This window comes from Chrysoperla carnea, chromosome 1 (assembly GCF_905475395.1).
Source record: "Chrysoperla carnea chromosome 1, inChrCarn1.1, whole genome shotgun sequence".
NCBI lineage: Eukaryota > Metazoa > Arthropoda > Insecta > Neuroptera > Chrysopidae > Chrysoperla > Chrysoperla carnea.
In genome coordinates this window covers 79,695,486-79,714,749 of record NC_058337.1, presented here as the reverse complement: position 1 = coordinate 79,714,749, position 19,264 = coordinate 79,695,486, and the positions used below count along the sequence as shown (strand labels likewise).

At 29.4% G+C, this 19,264-nt stretch overlaps 1 long non-coding RNA gene across 1 annotated transcript; it reads right to left on the bottom strand.

The window, feature by feature from the left end:
* Window positions 1-296: 296 nt before the first annotated feature.
* Window positions 297-1,719, bottom strand: LOC123305195. Its single transcript, XR_006536835.1, has 3 exons — window positions 1,697-1,719; window positions 762-1,058; window positions 297-463 (listed from the first exon to the last, which is right to left on the bottom strand). It is a non-coding gene; the product is annotated as an uncharacterized LOC123305195 (long non-coding RNA).
* Between the last annotated feature and the right edge of the window lie 17,545 nt (window positions 1,720-19,264).

Genomic DNA, 19,264 nt, shown 5'->3' with positions numbered 1-19,264 from the left:
AACATAATAATGTCCCTTTACCACGTCACCAATCTCATGTGAGCTCGAGTGCGTAGACAACTCGTACGCGATATAAAGCCCACATTGAAGCGTTAAGCCCTATAATGAAAGAGTAGAGGAAATGCCGTAGCATTTTAGCCAGTGGGGGTGGATGAGACGATACTCATATTTTGGTTTCACACAAGGAGTTCGGCTTAGGCTACATTATACCCACCGAACAAAAAAAGAAAAAAAAAAAAAAAAAAAAAAAAAAAAAAAAAACAAAATGTCAGTAAAATATTTAAAATTTATTTAAAATTAAAATACAATTTTTTTTCATTACAAATCATAAAAATAAAAAAATGGCCGAAAGTGGATACCCGGATGGCCAGGCACACGACGCACAAACAGAGAATCGCACGCAGCATCGCAGGCGGTAAACACGGCGCGAAAGGTCGTGATTGGATCACGGCGGCACCAGGCACTATAAAAAAAAAAACAAAAACAACGAGTCAACAAGTGACCTGATGGTTTTCTTGATGAAAAAAGAATATACTTCAACCTTTGCATCGAGCAAGTTAAGAGCTCGGAATATATTCATTCGTGGTGGATTAAAATTAATCAATCGACGACGATCATTAAACAAATAAAATAAAATCGAACATAAATTAAAACTGGACCAACATCGTGTTATAGTTAATGAATCGACAACGAATGATTAAATAGGAACAATAAAACAAAAACAAATTAAAATAAAAACGATAAATATTCACGTGGAGTACCTGCTGATACAAGTTTCGAGTGGACGACCGCATGGTTATTTCATCTTTTGTTGTTTGGAAATTCAACATCGCCCATCAGCGGCAACACCACCGCATGCAGGCCGATTCGATCAACACAAATTATGCAAGAAAATCTGGTATACCTCGAGGATCACCCAGTGATTCCGCTGTGTGCTGCTGCGTTCTCTCCTGGCCGTCCGGTTGTTCAACCCCCGGTTCCATTCGTGAATGACTATGTAAGTTGTATTTATCTTTTGCCTCTTTATCAATTAATTTGCCGGCCAAAAAGGACATATTCTAAAATAAATTGAAAAAAAAATGACATTAATAAAAGGTTGGAGGTGTAACAAACATTTTAAAATTAGGAAATCATATTAGTTAAGTTTTTTTTTAATGCGTGGTGATTCCTGGTGGATCTATTAGTCAAGCCGTCGAGTGGCCCTTGTCAATTTGGTGCTGGCCAATAGCCGCCTATTAACGACAAGGGTCAGCCACTCCCCATTTCGCGGCGCTAGGTGGTGGCGAAGACGATCTAAATTGAATCGAAGACCCATACACCTCGCCCGTGCTGTTACGGCAAATGGCTCTTGTCCGAATATACATACATATTTTTATTCAACGAAAAATAATATAATAAATGCCTGTATGCGCTTTAATTTGGAAGCAAATTCACCAGGAACCACTGTTGTCAATGTTAGTACTAACGTATGTCCCCTTTTAAACAAATATTAAATTTTTTTTTAATTTTTTTTTCAAATACAAAATTCTTAGGTTAGGTGTCAAAATAAATTATGCTAAGTGTTTATTTTTGTTTACTATACATTTGATAAAAAAAATAAATAAATAAAATAAAATTGTGAATAGTAGAAACATTAAAGGAAATTTTACAAAAAAAAATTAAATAAACATAATTGAATTTAATTGAGATCACTTACGTTTTTTTTTTGTTAATCCAATCGTCGACACACAACACGTTGTATTCAATATCACTATTGACACTTTAAGTTGTAATACAGTAGAGCCAACTTCACATAACTAATATTGATTTAGTAGATCCTCGCTTGAATTTACGCGCCATAACCCGTCCGATCAACAAAAGACTTCCACTGCGAGACCCTTCATATGTTCGTTTCTCTAACTAAATTGAGAATCGTTTTAAAAATAAATTTAAATTTAAATCATAACTTTTTTAAGACTTTTCTTTTAAAAAACCATGATATTTTCTTAAACATATGAGGGGAAAGTTTTTATTTGTTTATAAAAATTAATTGCTGCAAGCTTTGGAAACATTTTACAGGGAACCATCTAGGGAGAATTAATTCTCAATTGTCTTAGAATTTCATCGTTTACGAATATAGGAGAGGCGCTTGAAGTGATAGAGGTAAACTTACTTTTAGTTATACGAATTGTAAAATTTATTTAGATAATTTTGGAATAAGAAATTTTTATTTGTAGCAAGGTAATAAAAAGGTAAATAGTTAAGCTCCTCGCTTTTAGCATTGCTATCCTAGATCGGAATCACGTTTCAACATCTATACAAGCAAATTTGTTCAAAAGTTAATATAAGCTACCCTATTAGCTCAGTTGGTTAAGGCGTAACCAATTCCGTCTGTGGTATGCTTAGGGTAGCGAGTTCGATTCCCGCTGTCGCAACAAAATTAATTTAATTAATAGTTGTGATGGGCTGGTGTAGAGCATGGTATATGCATAAAGGAGATGCACTCAGCTTCTGAAATTGTGGAGCTGATTAATGAAATTATCAGCGGAAAGGTGGTAAAACACATATATGTTATCACAATGGGCTCTATCGCCTAAGTGTCTCCTTCGTGGACAGCCAATATAATCTAACCTAACCTAATATAAGTTGAAAAACAGATTAGAATTAGTTTCAACGGTAAGTTTGAAACGTAAAAATAATTAACACATTTTCTAAGGATTTTTTTTAAGTTTCTAACAAATTTCTTAAAAGTTTTTAAATAAAAAATGTAACGTTTGGAGTTAGTACTGCAGAAATATACAAAATTGGCTTTCAAATCTCATGAAGCCGAAAATTGTTGTCCAGTGATTTATTAGTAAAAAAATGTAAGATGTACTTTCAGGAACTACGTTTCTACAAAATTTTTTTCTAGAATCAATGGTGGGTTCTAAATGAATTAATTTGATAATATCGTGAATTTTTATTTATTTATTTAAGGAAACATTGAATCTCCTCGTAATCTTGCAATTATAATAATTACTTAAAATCGATTTTTCAAAATAAAATTAGATATTTACATTAAAAATATTTTTATTTAAAAAATATAATTTAGAATATTTTTCTAATTAAATTGATGAATGTCTGTCTGACTTTTTAATATAAATAATTGTGTAACATATACGTTAAATGGTTGTCAAATAATATTGAATTTGTATTTCCTAATTTAAGTATGTTCCATAAATATTAAAATAATTTAATAGTCTTAAAATAAAACTAGAACATTATATTATAAATATTTTATTACAAATTAAATTGCAATTTATAATATATAAAACATATTATCGTACAATTTATAGCCTTTGGAGTTATCAAGAGCTGTTCTGAAAGTTAAATTAAGAAGGTATGGATAACATAAATGAATCAATATTAATAGTTATTATTGTTCGCTCGAAAACTAACGCCATATAAGTATAGGTAAAAGTCAATAACTTATAGACATTAAATTATTTTGTTCACAAATTTTTGTTTTCCTATATACTACCGCCTTGTTTTCCCATACCGCCACAGAATTTCGTTCAAATAGAATATCAACAAAATTAAAGTAATTTCTGATAACGGTATCTCCGAGAAAAATGGTCCCATCTCGTAGGTATACACAATATAGATAAAAGATTTAGTGGTATACACTTCATTCTTAAACATTATTCCTTCCTCATTCTAAATTGTTTTTCATGAAAACCGATCAACATTTGCAAGGTTGTTCTTTGTTCTAAGAAAAGCACTATTCAACTGTCAGGTATCTAAAAATTTTTTATTGATTCTTTTTAGACGAATTTTGTGCCGGTGAGTGTATGTCTTATTCATAATGGAGTAGAGAGTCACTAAAGATCGCGGGGTTTATTAATGAATTTGACCTTTCATTTTATTATCGCTTGAAATCTCATCCTGAGATTGACTTTGGGGTCTCATGAACATATTTAAGTAATGCCAGTGCTTAATCACAAAATAAAAGAAAAAGTTCGGTAATTCCTAAGACCCAATTGACCTATGATGCTCATTTACGAACTTGACCTCACTTTTAACGTCCTGAGTACGCTGTAAAAATATCTTTTCAGCTCGATATCTTTTTTCGTTTTTGAGTTATCGTGACCACAGACGGACGGACGGACGTACAACCGGAAATGGACTAATTAGGTGATTCTATGAACACCTATGACAAAATTTTTTCCTAGCATCATTATTTTTAAGCGTTACAAACTTGGGACTAAACTTATAATACTATGTATATTTCATATATACATGGTATAAAAAGATAAACACAAGTACCAGCTCATTTTTATAGGAAATAAAAAAATGCAGCATTCAGTTTTTTCATAGGTACGGATAGATAGGAATGTGTTCATGGTCAAACAGCGGTAGTCTACTTTGTTTTTAATGAAACCACAAATTATTGTTGCAGAATACTATTCTGTGCCCTTAAAAAAACAAATTTGGAGCATCTTTTTCAACATAATTCTTGGTGGGAAATTTCCCTCGAAAACTTTTACCATGGGCTTATAGTTCAGTGTTGTCAAACATTTTTCTAACATAATTTCTTATTTTACTTCAAAGAACAAGAATCTGTTAAAAAATATACCTTGTTCTATTTAAAGAACAAAGATGACCGTTGTTTGACTGCGAAGACCCTATTATAAAAAAAACTGGATACTTTTTTTTTATTTTTCCTTAAAATGAGCCGATACGTATTTTCGCGTTTTTTTGGTCTTTCATTTCAGCTCCAAAATATAAGGAGGAAACTTTAAAAAAAACCCTCCTGTATATATGACTATATGGTAACTAACTCATAATTTGCAGACTTAACAATGGCCTTAACATTTATAATTATTTTTCTATGGTAACTGAACATTGATTTAAAAATTCATAGGTTATAGCAAAATTGGTGGTAGATTTAGCAGCAGCATGACATATGAAATTGAAAATTTAGCATACTGGGAAACAACTACCTTACTACTACTTATCAAATTATAATCACAGATTATAGTTTTTAATTTAAAAATTATAATATATAATCGTCATATATCATGAAGCAGATAGACCGTGGGACAGAAAGGGTGCTTTGTTAAATGATACATACTTGAAACTTCGTGAGTGGTTTTCTTTTGCCGAGCCTACCAAACTTTTCTATACGACTTATTTCGAAAGTGCTGGGTTTTCAAACGAGCATGATAAATGAAAAGTGATATCAACTGGTCTTATATCAAATGTGCTGTATATCATTTTTATATAAGTAATAATAATAATGTTTAACCTCCGTTTTTCTGACATACGCCTTACCACAGAGGCCACCCACATCATTATTTGTTAATCTTTATTTATTAAATTTCATTAATTTTTACAATTACATTTATGATGTGGGTGGAATCGGTTACTTCGTTCTTATCCAAGCGACGACAGTGTGATCAATTCCACAGACCTCATTAATTATAATTGTTCACACTGCCGCTGCCTGAATTCGAACACGCAACCTAAGTCTAACTAGACAAACGGTCAACGACTAACGCCTTAGACCGCTCGGCCATTTAGGCTCATTTTTATATACTAAATTTTAGTAACAAAATTCAAACATGGCAATAATTGCAGATTGTAAAATGTCAAAACTCGGATTTCTGATTATTAACGCTTTTATGTGTGTATGTATGTTTTTAAAAATAGTTCTTTAACTAAAGAATTATAATCAAGAAATTATTTTAACCTTTTATTCTCACAGACAATGTTTTTTTCCAAATGATTTTGTTTACAGTATACTTAGCAGTCGAAACAGTAGCTACTACTTATCCAATTATAATATATATAATCGTCATATATCATAAAACATATAGACCGTGCGACAGAAAGGGTGCTTTGTTAAATGATACATACTTGAAACTACGTGAGTGATTTTCTTTTGGCGAGCCTTCCAAATTTTTCTATACGACATTTTCGAAAGTGCTGGGTTTTCAAACGAGAACGAAGGCAAATATTATTTAAAGAAATACTTTTTTCCTTCAGGATTCTTTCAACGAGTATTTATTCGCTTATAATTACATAATCATAAAAATGGTAAATTTTTATCCCGACTATACATTGGCGAGGGATATGTGTTTGACCCATATGTATGTTTGTTCATCTGTTCGGACCTAGCTTCTAAACTACTTAGCATAATTTGACAAATGAGGTATCGTTAGAAGCAGCTTGGTCGTCCGCTGGTTATAAACTATGTACCATCACATCAAATTGAATACGGTGCCCTCTAGAGAACATAAAGCTATGATAGCACTTTTCAAATATATATGTTGTTATACTTTTTCACGAAATTATAACCCCAAAATGGTTTAAAAAAATTATGTTCGAAAACTAAAACCCAGACAATTACAGAATCACGCTCTTAAAAGTATGAAAACAAGAAAATATTTTGATTTGAAATTGTTATGATAAGTAAAATCAATACAGTTGGGGGACCTCTAAGATTAAACAGTTTTTCACAGGACCCAAAAGAGGTGACCCGACTGTAATGCCGAATTTACTTATCATTACAATTTCAAATGAAAATATTTTCTTGTTATCATACTTTTAAAAGCGCGAACCTGTAATTGTCGGGGTTTTAGTTTTCGAACTTTATTTTATAGAAAAGTCTTTTTGTTAGGCTAACTTTAAGTTGATTATATGTCAACTGTAAAATCCAAAAATAGTGGCAACAAAATATTTGTTTCAAAATTGATGTATCGATATTTGAAATTTATTAATTGACATTTACACATAAAAGTTGTGACTGTAGATATTTAGTAGTTCATTATTGAATATTTACAAACAGTAATGTACTGTTGATAAAAACAGTTTGAATTGAGGCGTCGCAGTTTATATTGGTTTATATACATGAATGGTATAAGAGCGTCGTTCATAAGGAATATCTGTTCATTTACAACCGACGCGTAGCGCCGTCATGAGTTTACTAAACCTCGTACTATATATAATATAAACTTTCGTGAATAAAATTTAAAAATATCTTTAAGACTTTAAAAACAATTTTTATTATTTAAGAATTAAATTTCTATATGTATGATAAGCGTGTCTATCTTTTTCTAAGTTATAAGAGCATTAGTTTAGAAACTTTTATGGGTGTGATTTAATGTGATAATTAAATAAAAAAGCGTTAAGATTGTGATTTTTAATTTTTTTTAAGTTAATTTTCCCAAATTTGCTCTAAGTTTTGTGAAAATTAAAAAAAAAATTATTTAAAAAAATGTGAAAAGTGTAGAAACATAATTTTTAAAATTTAAGAAAAAAATGGTTTTATTGTGAATGTCGAATGGATTTAGATATTTTCTAAATAAGGTAGTTTAATTATAAATGGTACGAATATCTTCTCAAACTAAATATATATTTAGCCTTTTTACATAAAACCAGAAACTTATCCAAAGTGAAGGCAAAAATTATCAAAGTTATGAATTTTCAAAATTTTACTGCATTTTTCAATTTTTATAAACGATGAATAAATCGTTTATATTATGTAGAAACTATTATGAATGATTGGACTGGGTTGATCCATGGGGTTAAAGACTATTGCATTCAAATCACGTATATTATTGAACTTTCAATGCAGTTTTATTTATTTAAAAATCATGTAAGAAATTGTATTAAAAATCCTATGTTTATCTAAAGATATCAAACGATAAAATCCATAACCATAAAGTAGTTATTTTCTAAACTATTCGAAAATAAAGGAAGTTTTGTAAATTAATTAAAAAAACAAAGTGTATTATAAACAATTACAAGATGTCGAAATTCGAAAATACACTCGAAAGCAAAATTAACACAATATAATCTCAACTACGTCAAAAAATTATATATTAATTGTATGCCCTCACGGGTATACAATGAATGATGTTGACAAAAAAAGGTTTCAAAGATTTTAAGGGACATTTTTCATACTTAAACTTTTGTTCTACTCCTAACGGTTTACAAAATGGGCTCTACGGACCCAAGATCCAATTGACCTATGTTGCTCATTTAAGAACTGAAACTCACTTTTTTTTGTCCTGACTACGCTATAAGAATTTCTTGATATCACTTTTCGTGTTGACATACTGACGGACAGACAACCTGAAATGGAATAACTAGAACTAGGTAATTTCATGTAGACCTATGCAAAAAATTTGTTCATAGCATCAATACTTTTAAGAGTTACAAACTTGGGTCTAAACTAAGTATACCTTGATATATATATTTCATGTATACAGGGAAAAAATTGAATTGGGGGGCGAAGACCTTTGGAACTATTCTGAAAGAAAAATATTAAAATATCTTGAAAAATATTTAAGATATAAACAAAATTATTGGGTATCGTTTTTTTAAATTTTCAATAAAAAAAATTCTCACCAATCAATTGGAAAAATGAAATATATACCTAATGGGAAAAAATTAATGAATCTTTGAAATTTTCCATAGTTGTTTATTAGGTTCTAAACACTTGTTAATAAAAGTTGACCTCTTAAAAGGTAGTTAAACCTTTTTAGTGGGGGGTAATTGGGGATTTGAAAAAATATTTTACAAATTACAAAAATACTATAAATTAAATAAAACAGCTTCAATTAAAATTTCTAGGTGAAGTAATTCAATTAAAAGTTCTAGCTCAAGTATTTGTGCACGTTTTCGTAAATTTCGACTTTCTAGCTTCAAAGTTGACCGAGATATGCCAATTTTAAAATGGGATTTTTTGCTCAAGGAAAATGTATCCATAATGTAAACCGTTTGAGATAGAACAAAAGTAAAGGTAAAAAAAATTAACTTTTATTTTATCGTAAACATCACTGATAACCCGTTTTTATTTTACCCATCTTAGGAAAAAATTGGTGTCCATTTTCTCCAAAACTATAAAAGCAAGTGTTTCAAAAATCTTTTCGAAATTTTCGCCAGTATATTCTGTAATTTTTTTTTGCTTTTCTAGAATGTTTCACAAAGCCACTAGTTGAAGTTAATCTGAAAAAAATCAACACTTTATTTTATAGTTTTGGAGAAAATGGACACCAAAGTTTTATGCTTCACGGGTTGCGTCCCGACGGGTAAACAATGATGCTTACGAAAGAATGCTTAAAATAAAAGTTGTTAATTTTTTTATAAGGAATAACTTTTACAATTAAACTTTTGTTCTATCTCTAGAGGTTTAAAAGATGGGTACTTTTTCCTTAAATTGACATATTTCGATCTTGAAGCTAGAAAGTCGAAAAAAAACGAAAATGTGCACAAATACTTCAGCTAGAACTTTTAATTGAAGTAGTTTTATTTGATGTACCTATAGTTTTTTTGGTAATTTGTAAAAAACCGATTAAAGCCCCCAACTACTACTTGAGAGGTCGACTTTTTTTACAAAGTGTTTATAACCTAATAAACAATTGTGGAAAATTTCAAAGATGCATTAATTTTTTCTTGATTACCCTGAAATTCTGTTTAATTATATTAGACTAAATCAACAACCATGTCGGTATAAGATAAAATTCAAATTCCTTAGAGAAAACAGCTTTTTACTAGACATAAGTTTTTGTTTTTGCTTGGTTGTAACAAAATTTGAAGATTTGTGCCCCCAATTAAAAAGTTTCACATTTAACATAAAAAAAAAAAAAGTTTAAAAAATCTTCAAAATCGGAACCGTTTTTGAAGATTTTGAGCCACAAACCTTTAACTAAATGAATTTATTTTACAAAAATTGTGTACTAGACTATAAATTCGTTCATCTATCTCCTTTTACAGGGCTTGTAAAAAATAAGTATACAAAAGAATACAAATTACGTAGCATTTAATTTATCCCCAAGGAGTCTAACAAGTTTTTATGGTAGCAAAAACAAAAGTTTTTAATAACTTTTTGCATCATCAAATCCCCATAAATTATTATTCACCAACATACTTTGAATTAATCATTTAAAATTTAAATATATACATACATCAATTTCTAATTTAAATAATATAAATTATTTTTTAATTATGTAATTTATACCGCATGTTTCACATTTAAAATGGAGTGTATGTAAATTGCGTTTTTTACGACTTTTCAGAAAAATTATTAGAATTCGAAATAAAAAATTTCTACGCAATAATAGAATAGTCCGTTTAATCGCGAATATAAAATATGCTGAAATTTTTTACTCACCTATAGTCAAGCTCTCTTAATTTTCCAGGATATAAGGAAAATTTTATAAGGATATAAAAATTGTGTGCTCATTCATTTTGTAAGCTCATAGTTCACATATCACGCTTCTTCAGTGCTGTATTGGTAAAATTAGTAGAAGCTATACGCTAACGGTACTGCGAAAACCAGATTTGAATTTTTGGAATGATTTTGCAGATTTTTCGATAAATATAACCCTTTCCAAACCACAAAAGCTAAGTAACCACTAGATAATTCCATTTCTTGAAATGCTTAACTGTGTTGTTCAATATAAATCAAAGAATCCAAAATGTTTTTTGTTAGGTAATCTGTAACATTAAATATTTCTCGAATAATTTTGAAAAATTTTTTTGGGTCGTTTTTCAAAATTTCATCGTAAAATTCGTAAACCTGTTTTACGTCCACGAGAACATGTCTAACATCCAAACTAAAGCAGATATTTAAAATCAGCAGAGATACTTTCCAATTATGCCATGATATTATTTAGTTGTTTATCACGCTGAATTCACGTTTCCACTTGTCTTCTTGTTGAACAATTGTTGTTACAAATAACATAAACAAAATAATTGATTTCTCCGCTAAAAAATAAATAAAAATAAATAAATAAATGAAATAAAAAACGAATTAAATTTAAAATTTATAAGTGAAAACAAACAATTGATTGAGTTAATTGTTTAAATACCATGTATAGACAATGTTGATTACTCTGTCACATTACACATACATACATGTTACACATATATAACTAATATTCCCATATAATACATACTATACAATTTGCGCATAATTTGCGTTCTCACGGGTAAACAGTGATGTTTACGAAAGAATGTTACAATCAAAAGTTGTTTATTTTTTTATAAGGAACTTTTTTTACGTTTAAACTTTTGTTCTATCTCTAACGGTTTACAAGATGTTACAAGACCCAATTGACATATGTTTCTCATTTACGAACTCGACCTCACTTTTTACGTCCTTAGCAAGCTATAAAAAATTCAGCTTGATATCTCATTTCGTTTTTTAAGAAATTGTGATGACAGACGGACAGACGACAGACGACAGACAGACAGACAGACAACCGGAAATGGACTAATTAGGTGATTTTATGAACACCTTTACCAAAATTTTGTTCATAGTATCAATATTTTTAAGCGTTTCAAACTTGGGACTAAACTTAGTATACCTTGGTATACACGGTATACAAATTTTCAATTCAATTTTGTAATTACGTTTAAAATACAAAGTTTTCAACAAATTTTTTTAAGTATAGGTATATTAAACCTTGAATGCAATTTAAACTTCTATTTAATCATTGAAAAATGTGTGTGAATAGAGACACAAGGTAAAAAATATTTTATTTATCAGATAAAAACTGTAAGGTATATGTCGTATACCTTCGTATACCCTCCATTACAGTGCTGGTTATTTTTTTCGATGGTGAACCACTTGGCTGAATTATAGTTGTTCATACTGTACTTAAGTATTTATTATTCATCTAATAGTACATGAAAAACGAATTACAATAGTTTTAAATATGTTTACATTATCTATATGGTAAATCAATTAATTTCCTGTCTGTACATATTCACTCAAAATATTTCAAAAGTAAAATGCTTGTGTTACAGAATGGGTAACAATAGATAATTGATAAAACCGGGGCAAAATAAATTCAAAATATGATTATCTACTGTGCCCAAAAAATAAAAAAATTCTTTATTTATTCTTCCAAATCAATTTCATCCTCTTCAAAGTAATCCAGATCTCCCGATGCAATGCACTTATGCCACCGGATTTTCGTATCTTCGAAACACTGGTTGTAAACACTTTCCGAGATTGCCTTCACTTCCGTCTTCCCTGCGGCTTGAATCTCCTCTTTCGGGTGTAACCGGTGCGGTCTTTTGACCTTGCTGAACGGCCAGAAGTCGCACGGCGCCAGATCCGTTGAATACGGTGGTTGCGAACGGTATGGGTTGAGTTTTTGACGAAATGATCACGAATTATGAGTGCAGTATGGGATGGTGCATTATCGTGGTGTAAAACCATGAATTGTCTTTCCACAATTCCGGCCTTTTTAGGCGGATAGCGTTACGCAAATGACGCATAACGTTCAAATAATATTCCTTGTTGACTGTTTGGCCGGGCGGAAGGAATTCATAATGCACAACAAAGGCGCGCAGTTTAAATTCACATGTCACCTTAATTTTTGGGCACAGTATTATATTTAAATAGATCATTCCCCGTCTATAGACATTTCTTTGATACTGTTATTGGTAGAAAATCATTCGGCGAACTTAAATTGTAAATTTCTAATTTCTTGGTTAAGAATCACGCACTTTTATTATTTACATTGAAACTTAGTTTCAGAGAAAAATTTTAATATATCCTCATTTTACATACAGATCATCGTATACACAGAGTATTTAATTACTGCGTATTCCAAAGAAAAAAATGATGTTACATATATTACATGCCATTTTTTTGTGTTTTTTTTTTACCTTTTTATTAATATCTCTTTACCTTTTTTATTAATGAACGTAGTCTCTTTATTTTTGAAAAAAATATACAAGAAATAATTTTTTTAAATATCAACTGAATATATGGTTTAAAAAATAATCAAAATTAAGGAATCTTTTTTTAAAGAAAAAATTATCTGCATGAAGAGTTTTAACATCCGTGGCGTGGTTTAGAGGGTGTTAGCGAATAAACAGAAAGTTGCGTAGGACGAGTTTCGTTTATACTATGTATAGATAAAATCTGGGAAACCAGAAATAATGTATGTTTACATCACGAATAAAAAGTTACTAAACCTAATTAGTATAAAATTGAACCAAATAATCTTCGAATATATTTTAATTTAAAAAAAATTGCTCTAAGAACATAGCATTTATGTGGCCGTTTTGCTTAAAAATTGATTCAAAATTAGACTATATCTTTCTGTGGTCTTCTGAATTCTTTTTTATGTTTTTAAGTTGTTATATTATATTTTTTTTAAACTCTAATTATTAACAGATTGAACTTCTTAAACAGAGAGAAAATTGTATGCCATTTTTCCATGTTTCTATTGTGTATAAATGATTTAGAAGAATTTTATATTCAGCATCGGTATTGTTTCCAGATCTTGTTAGATTCCTTTACAAAGTGCTGAGAATAACCTCATTACTTGCAGCTATGCAGATAACGAAAAATTGGGTTTACTCTCTTACTCTCAAACTTTTCGAGTAATTTTTCCAAATTCAAATATAATTTGTAATCGAAAATAAAACCGCAATTTCAAAAATTCTTATACACTTTTTGTGAACTACCTTCAGTTTTATTACGCAAAATTATTTATTTTTATTTTTATTAGTAATCGAATACCATTGATCTTTCATTGATCAAGATATTTTGTATTTATGAAATATATTAAATTTCTATACATTATAAAAGCGTAAATTTGTTTGTTTGATTGTTACGCTTTCACGCAAAAATTACTCTATATATTTGAACGAAACTCATAGAAAAATATATGTCATACATCGTATAACACATAACCTATAATTTACGACTTCGCAAACTACTGAATGGATTTTAATAAAACTTTACAATAACATGCCTCAGAATTATTGAAAAGCAAAGACTAGTTTATATTCATAATAAAAGTATTTTGAGTGCTATGTAAGAGAGGTAAGTGAGGGCAAGGCAGCTGTGAACGCTATAACGCGGTGGTGTTTCCTTCAAAATGGAAATTTACCAGTGAAGTGGGCGAGTATCGTGCTAGTTTCCTTATAAACGTTCTTTGTAAATGTTAACTGTGGTTTTTCGATTAAAATAATGAATATACGTACAAAATCTTAATGAATATTATTATTTACAATGTTTGATACGTAAAATTTTATGTTTATTGATAATGATTAATGTTTAAATATACTTTCTACACTTTCGGTATGACATAAAATGATAAAATAATTTTTTCTTTTGTCTATCAATATAAAATTTTCAAACAACATCATTAAAAGTTTTGACAATTTTTGATTAATTTCATTTATATTTTAGAACGAGCAAAAAAAAAAAATTTGGGTCGTTAAATCTCTAAAATAAATACTGTTTTGAACTGAGAGTACTAAGAAGAAAATAGGATGAAATATCCAGAGGATGATTAATATCATCAGTCTCATTAAAAATTGATCTGTAATCAAACAGTCTGGAAAATATTGTATAATTTTATTATATAATGGCTAGAGAAGACTTATCGCAGGTGAATTAGATGCTGTACCCACTATAATTTTAACACGTGAAATTTACAAAATCTTAAAATTGTCGCCGGTTTTCTCTTGGTATCCTTCTCCAAACATAATCAATTTAATTGAAACATGTCTGAAAACAGTGTCCATTAAATTTACTTTCCTGCACAAAAATCAATTAAAAATCGATTCATCCTATTATCAGCTATGGTGCCACAGGCAGACAGAAAGACTGGCTGATAGACAGACAAACAGACAGCAATATCTAATATTATTTCAGTACCTCAATGAGGAAAAAAACTTTTTTGAGGCACAGACTTCGTGGCCATGAGGGATAGGTTTAAAATGTTATCAAAAATAAAAATCTTAAAAAGTTGACAAAAATTTACCCCAAGACGATCTTTTTTTCGGGTTTTTAAAAAAATTTTGAAAAAGGTGGTTTTTTGGGAAAACTATTGATGTTTGCTGACATTAAATGGATATAAAGACACAGGCTCGAGTCTTGGCACAGAATACCTACGTATTATAATTATCTTCAACTTTCCTATTTAATGTTATATATATATAATGTTCCTAAAAAAACAAACAACTTTTTTCAAATTTTTCTAAAAAACCCGCCATAAAAGATCGTTCCGGGGCAAGCTTTTGTATATTTTCTAAGATCATAATATAATGTATATTTTAAATTTTGATAAATTTTATTCAAAACTAGTCATTTTTTTGTATTATTTTGAAAATTATGGTAATTGCACAAAATAAAAATTTATTGGCTTCTTATTTTCTATCTACAACCCTTTTTTTTAAACGCGCTACATTTAAAATTATGCAAATTCCCTAATTTGGACTAGATAAAATATTTTACCCATTTGACGAATATGATTGGCTTTTCTTCAATTGAATATGTTCAAACTTAGAATAGAAAATTAACAAAGTAAAGAGAATGATTTTCTTAAAATATAATTTTTTTTAAATGTATGTAAATTTTTTTATTTCAGTATTTATTCGGTTAAAAAATTATGGATGGTAATTTTTCGGTTTTAGATATCTACAAATATTGTCACAATATGTACCTTGTTGTAGCCTGAAGGTGAAAAGTATAATTGTAAATATGGTATTTATTTTAATTGCTCTTAAAAGGAAATCCACATATATATCCTTCCTTGATACCAACCATTTAACTTGTTTTAATGTTTTTGGGTAGGATAACAGATTAAAAACGAGCAGTAATAAAATGGTATCAGTATTAATGTACGATAATAATAGCAATCATTGTTTAAAGTAAATAAAGAGTGTTCCATCAAAATTGTATGCTTAAAATTTTGCTAAAATAAACTAAAAATAAACACATGTTGGTAATAATTGATAACTGGGAGTTGCAACTCGCCAACAGGCGATAATAATTTATACTTATGAATATCAGAAGAATACCCGAATTCAATAATTATAATTTCGACCACTAGATGGAAATACTTGTACTTACCATTGTTAAGGCCAATAATAATATTCAAAAAATCAGATAAATCCCACCATCTAGCGAAAAAATTTGCAATATTAAACAGGAAACGGACCGCTTTTACAGTAGTTCCAATTTCAACCACCTGATTACTTACTTACAATTCTGTATACTTTATTGGTAAGAGGTTTATAATAAATTTGAAAAATGACCTAGTACTCATTGACTAATGATGACTATATTATAGCAAAAATAAGCATTTATAACTAAAATTTTTGTTGAATAACGGCGGTCTCCAAACTCAACTATCGAATTGACATGACCTAGCTATAGCGATTACCCCGCGCATATTGAAAGTTATCGGCTACCATAAGAGCGACTTCCTGGTGTCATATGTGTAAGTATGCTATACAGCCACTTTATTGTTTGGTAATTCCACGCGCATGTGCAAGTGACCCTCTTACTACTCCCGTGTGTGAGTTGTTTGAAAATGCCAGTCGGAATTTTCAAAGTTGGTGACAGGAACATGTGATCTAGTGGCAGTCACTCTTAGAAGTGATTGGTTTCTAAGTTGAGAATAAAATAATGATCTCATTATAAAGCCCTTATATAAGGTATCTTATTTATATAATATGACAAAGTGTTTACTGTATGACTATACGGCATATTACCTGTATATCATAACTACACAATACCTGTTTATTTATTGCAAGTTTCTTTCTTTACACTAACCCCAATATCATTCTCAGAGAGATCAGTTTGCCAGCCTTTTGATTGCCTTTTTTTTTTATTATTATTAATTTGAGATAGTTTTCAATGGACGCTGTGGCCTGTTGTATCCAAGGGACCCTGAGCAGCAGCACAAAAAGCTCTTAAGTAGATCCGCCCTTGTTTATAATGTTTTACTTTAGTTAGATTCAAATATGTTTAGAGAAAACATTAAAAATTAACGCACTCTTTATATTCCCGGGGGTAACACATATCCTGTTTTGAATAAATATCTTGACAACATCACATTCGTTTTATTTTAACTTTGATCTGTACATAATATTTATATCTATGGAGCTTTATCCTTTCATATAAAATGACAAAAGGATTTCTAATTTGCACTTGCTATCAAGAATAAAACTTACTTATACATCATACAGCAATCATGAATTCTATTTATTTTCTCACCATAAATTCTGTAATTATGAAAATTACAAAAAAATCACTTCAAAGTATCTTTTTTACACGAATAAATTGTGTAACATAATGATTTCCCGGATTTTGCACACTAAAATTCTTCTTAAAAAGAACTTACGAATCTGTAGATCTAGGTCTTATTGTTCTTTTCACACAAGCAATTTTTTTACAATTTGATGCTTTTCTTTTTAACTTATATATTCGTACACTGTACTTGCTTTAAAAACTGTAACTAATTGGTCTGCCAATTTCGTACGTCCAATGATGCTACTATTCTGATTGTCATTATGACATCAGGTTTTGCCTAGCCGCAAAGTATGCAAAATAAAATATGGTGGAAGCGCTTTTTATAGAATTTAAACGTATGAACTGAGGCTTGTTTTAGAAGAAAATCTCTTTTATAGTTTCTTATCGAATTTTGGTCTCAGATGCATTAAATTACCTAAAAAAAAATTTAAGTTGAGAAACCGATAATTTATTCCGTTAATTTTAAAATCAGGGTTGATGGAATGAGATATAGACAACTAAAGATTTCGTGTAGTTGAAAGCCCATCGGAATCCATCCATCAAAATTTCTCTTAACACCACTTAGATGCCTACTGTTAAAATGATATGGAATGCAAGAAAATCTGTCAGGTAACGAAATTTTTAAATTTTAACTTTTAAAAAAATGAGTCGTCTATAGGAAATAAAAGAAATAATGTTATAGATATAGTCGTTTCGTAATTCATACTGACGTTACAATTCTGTTTATTTGTTTTAAAGTTGGATTTTAAAATGTTAATATAAGTTATCTTTCTAGTTTTTGGCATTTAACAATGCACAAACATTTATTGATTTTGAAATCATTCCAAATTATTTGAAAAATACATTTTTTGGCAGAAATTTTCATATTGTTTATTAAGTCTGGTTTGTCATAATTTTTTCTTTCATCACACAATTCATTCTGTATTTACAAAGTTGCAATTCAATGAATGAAATATACAGTGCGCATTCAAAAAATTGAGTCATTTTTTAAAATTCCAGTTTTATGAAATGTCAAAGATACATGTCCGAGAAAACCAATCAAATGGAGATCGTTTACAGTTTATTCGAAAGTCGACACTTTTTAGATTTTGAATTTGAATCTTCAAGGCTTTTTGCCGAGGATTGAGTAAAGTTATCCCTTAATATTTTATGAACTTTGAAAGTGCTAAATTAGTTCAACTGTAATTTTTGTAAAAGATATAATAAGTTACACAGCAAAAAAGTACTAGTAGACTGATATAGTCTCTGCTGGTAGCAAGTAAATATTTTTCTGATTTAATAAAATATTTACTTGTTACACTTTAATTTTAAAAATACTTCTTGAATTAAATATTGAGATCGATGACTCAAGAAATAGTAGTTTGCTGTACGAGTATCAATTGTCGACTAAACGCGTTTACTTCAACCCAGTATTCTCTTTAAAATGCACTTTTAAATATTATTGTATCCTTTATATTTCTAAATGACCCGATTTTTTTATGAACAGCGTTTGACGTATATTATTTATAGAATTTATTGAACTCTGCTTCAAATAAAAATTTTTGTAAAAAATATCCGATTAGGGCTCGTTTTCAATTTAACTTTTTAAGCTGTGCAATCTGTAATGGTAGAAATGTATTTTTTAAATGTAATAACAGTAACTGAATTTACCCTTCGTTTTACAGACAAATAGTTTATAACAGACTCTTCCCACATCATTATTATATTCAAAGAGCTGTGTTTGAATTCTATATAAACACTTTTATACATTTTTTTTTGTTAAAATAAAATTTCCAGTACCTATGTATCAAAAACACTTTTAGTAGATTAATATTCAATATTCATAAGTGCTTTCAGTTACGTCATATGTCGTAATTACTGTTATCGGTTAAAAGTTTGTTCACATATTATTTATATTATATTGACTCACCGACCGATATATTTTTTAAAGCTCTAACTGATATAAAGATTAGTTCAGATAAATTGTAAAATAAATTTACCATTATCACACAGAGTTCAAGAATTATTGGTATATTACCTAAAAAAAAATTCCCGTGCATTACAGAGTGTATCATAAGACACATTTCTTAATTTTAAAAATAGGTCGTATGTAAAAAAAATAGAAATTTGTGTTAATTCAGCTAATTAAGTTACATCCGCTTAGATAGAGTGGGCTTTGGAAACAGTTGAGTGCCTAAAACATGACGAGGCGAGAATTTTTGATTAATTCTTAAACCTTGGACACTT